Genomic DNA, 3,761 nt, shown 5'->3' with positions numbered 1-3,761 from the left:
TTTCTGAAAGCCTCCAGGTAGATGTGATCAGGAAATGGGCTTCTCTTTTCACTCTTCTTCCTGAGAAGTTTCAAGATACCACTGTTGGTCATTTTCATGTAACTTAGGGAAGTGGGCTGTTTTTGTGTTTTGGTTTGGATTTACTTATATATGAGTACTCTCTCTCTCCCTCCCAAGAATGGACACTCTACTAGGGTTGAAATTTTTCTGTTTAGTTATTGATGTATCCCTAGTATATATGACAGTGTCTGGAACTTAGTATTTTCTCAACAAATATTTTCTGATTGGATTAATAGGATAGTGAGATTTAAGAAATGAGTGTGAGGAGAGTTTCAGATTGAGTAAGTGAAGTGTATAAAGCATATTGAGCTCATTGCAGTGCTTTATATTTGACTCCTACTGTCATAACCATGTAGTGGTGGTGGTGGTGATGTGCCATGGAATCGTCTCTGACTCATAGTGACCCTGCATAGGGTTTCCAAGGCTGTACATCTTTACAAAAGCAGAAAGCCTCATTATTCTTCTGAGGAATGGCTGGTAGTTTCAAACTGCTGATCTTGAATTTAGTAGCCCAACTCATAACCACTACACTACCAGAGATCCTTTATAACCATGTAGAATCTATTTTAAAGTACAAGTAAATGCTCTGTGTGGTTGCTACTTGCTAGAGAAAAAGTATGGAGACCAGTGTGGCTGATGTGCAGTAAGAAAGGAGGAGAGGAATTTAAAGAGAGTGTTGAGGTATAAGGGTATGACACATTTTGTAGAATTTGTTGTTTGCTGTAAGGATTTTGGCTATGACTAAATGTGAAGGAATCAACTCAACCACACTTAACAATAACACCAAAAGCAAAGGAGTCCTAGTGTGGCACTCATCTTTCTCCTAACGGTGGGCTCAAACAGGTAACCTTATGATTTGCAGTCCAGTGCTTATCGTATGGGGCCACTGTGTTCCTGTCTCACAGTTTAGGTTCAAACTCACCAGCTGCTCCTTGGAAACTCTATACACGGTCACTATGAGTAGGAATAGACTCAACGGCACTTCCCAACAACAAAAGTGAAGTGGGATGTCATCGGAAGGTCTTAAGGAAAGGAGAGACTGGATCTGACTTACACTTTAACTGAAGCGCTTTGGATGTTGTGTGAAAATAGGCTAGGAAAATAGCAAAGTTTAGAGAAGATGTGGGGAATTGGAATCCTTATCCATTGCTGGTGAGAATGCAAAATTATATAGTAATTGTGGAAAATAGTGTGGTAGTTCCTAAAAATAGAATTGCTATGTTGTTATTAAGTGCTGTTGAGTCAGTTCCGACCCATAGCAACACTGTATAGAGTTTCCAAGGAGTAATTGGTGAGCATCAACTTCTGACCTTGTGGTTCAAACCAACTTTGCAGTCTAGCGTATTAACTCATAGCGCCATACCAAGACTCCACTCCCAAAAGACTTGAAAGCAGACACTGAACAGATATACTTGTACTTCAGTGTTCATTGCAGCACTATTCCCAATAATCAAAAGGTGGAACAACCTAAATGCCCACCAAAAGACAATCACAAAATGCCAAATATTGTATGACCTCATGTTACAGATTAAATTGTATCCCCCAAATTATATGTTATAAATCCTAACCCCTATACTGATAGTTGGACTTTTGGTGTGGTGATTTAGGATCAACACTGTACTGTGAACCACAAGGTCAGAGATTTAAATCCACCCGCTGCTCCTCAGAAACCCTATATATGGTGGCTATGAAATGGCATTTAACAGCAATATATTGGTCGTTATAATCTTATTTGGGAATGGGTTTTCCTTGTTATATTAGTGAGACAGTATTGGTGTAGGGTGTGTCTTAAGTCAATGACTTTTGAGATTTTATAAAAGAGATTAAAGAAGTAAGTGAGTAGCAGAAATGGGGGAAGAGAGATGGTAAACTACATGAAGACCACCCAGGAGCAAATGCTCAAAAGAGATGAAGACTTCTCTAGACTCAACAGAGAAAGTAAGCCTTCCCTTGTTGTTATTGCTGTTGTTAAGTGCCATCAAGTCGGTTCCAACTCATAACGATTAAAACTGATCTTGCACAGTGCTTAACCTGTAGTGCCACAGCTCACATATTGCATTCAGATTTCTGGCTTCCTAAACTGTGAGACCTGGTGTGGTGCTGCAGGTTAATGCCCTAGACTGCAAAATCAGTTTGAACCACAAAGTTGGTGGTTTGAGCTCATCAGTTGCTCCTCGGAAACCCTATACGGGGTCATTATGAGTTGGAACTGACACAATGGCACTTGACAACAACAACAAATAGTGAGAAGGGAATATGGTGGCTCCATATGATAAGCACTGGACTCCTTATGGTAAGCACTGGACTGAGAATCACAAGGTTGCCTGTTTGAGTCCACCAGCTGCTCTGCAGAAGAAAGATGAGGCTTTCTGTTCCCTTGAAGATTTAAAGCATTGGTAACTTTGAGCTATGAGCTGCAACCGACTCAATGGAATGTAACAAAAACAAACTGTGGAAAAATGAATTTCTGTTTGTTTAACTCAAACATTTGTGTTATTTCTGTTATAGTAACACTAGATAACTAAGACACCTCACTCATACAGAAAGACAAAAACAGGGAAATGTATAAAGATCAAAGTTTTTAATGGTTCTAAGAGGTAAGAGGGAAGGGGAAAGGGATTTAATGCTTATGGAGTCCTGAGTTTTAGTTTATGGCAAAGTAAAAATCTCACTGATTAGGGATAGGGTTCCACAGTCAACAATATAATTGCTGTCAATAAGGTGTACACCTATAAAAAGTTGAATTGGCAAAAATTCTGTTATAGATATACTCATAAAAACAACAAAAAGAGAAAAAAAAAAGAGCTGTTGAAGCTCTTTATGTATGTATAATCAAACACCTCATGAGATTTGGTTCTTTGGTTTGGAGATTTAACGTTATAGTTTCATGGGACATCCCTATTGATTGAGCTAATAATGTGCTAAGTACTTCGGTTCCAACTCCTAGTTCTTTTGTAGTGACTGGAATCTTAAAAGCTTTTAAGCATCCTCCAAGGTTCAACAATGGATCTATATTTATCTGGAGCAGCAGAGAAAAAAGGAGTTAGGAATAGGATGAAAAATAGAATATGAGGCAAGTTGCCTACATGAAGAACTGCTTCCTTTGACATGAAACCAGAGCTAGATGCCCAGATACTATTACTGAACATTTTGACAAAAGATTCTGTAGAAGAATCCTGATTGAAAGGGAGAAATGAAAGAAGAATTTCAAATTCTCATGGCTTCTTTACCCAGGAAGACTGGATGAACTCCTGAAATTATTTCCCTAAAATAATTTTTGAATCAAAACATCCCCTGAAGTCTTCTTAAAGGCAAACAATAGTTAAGCGTATCTAGTACCATTCTTTGCTGATTTGAGTATAGTGCTCTTTTAAGAAATATCCAATGGAATCAAACTGACAGTAGCAACTTTAAAGATCAGATAGGAACTTTAGGGAACAGAGTCCTGGTGTGGTGCCATAGGATAAGCACAAGACTGCAAAGTCGGTAATTCAAATTCAATCACTCCTCAGAAACCCTATACAGGGTCACTATCAGAGCTGACTCAATGGCACTAACAATAAACAAAAAAGCAACACATTTAATGTTAATGGGAGAAAAACAACTCAGAAAAGGAGAGAATGGTTGTACAACTTGAAGAATGTAATTAATGTCACTGAAATGTATGTGTAGAAATTGTAGAATTGGAGTATGCTTTTGCT

This window comes from Chrysochloris asiatica, unplaced genomic scaffold, assembly GCF_000296735.1.
Source record: "Chrysochloris asiatica unplaced genomic scaffold, ChrAsi1.0 scaffold00180, whole genome shotgun sequence".
NCBI classification, from domain to species: domain Eukaryota; kingdom Metazoa; phylum Chordata; class Mammalia; order Afrosoricida; family Chrysochloridae; genus Chrysochloris; species Chrysochloris asiatica.
The sequence above is the reverse complement of the archived record's forward strand: the minus strand, read 5'-3'. Positions refer to the sequence as shown.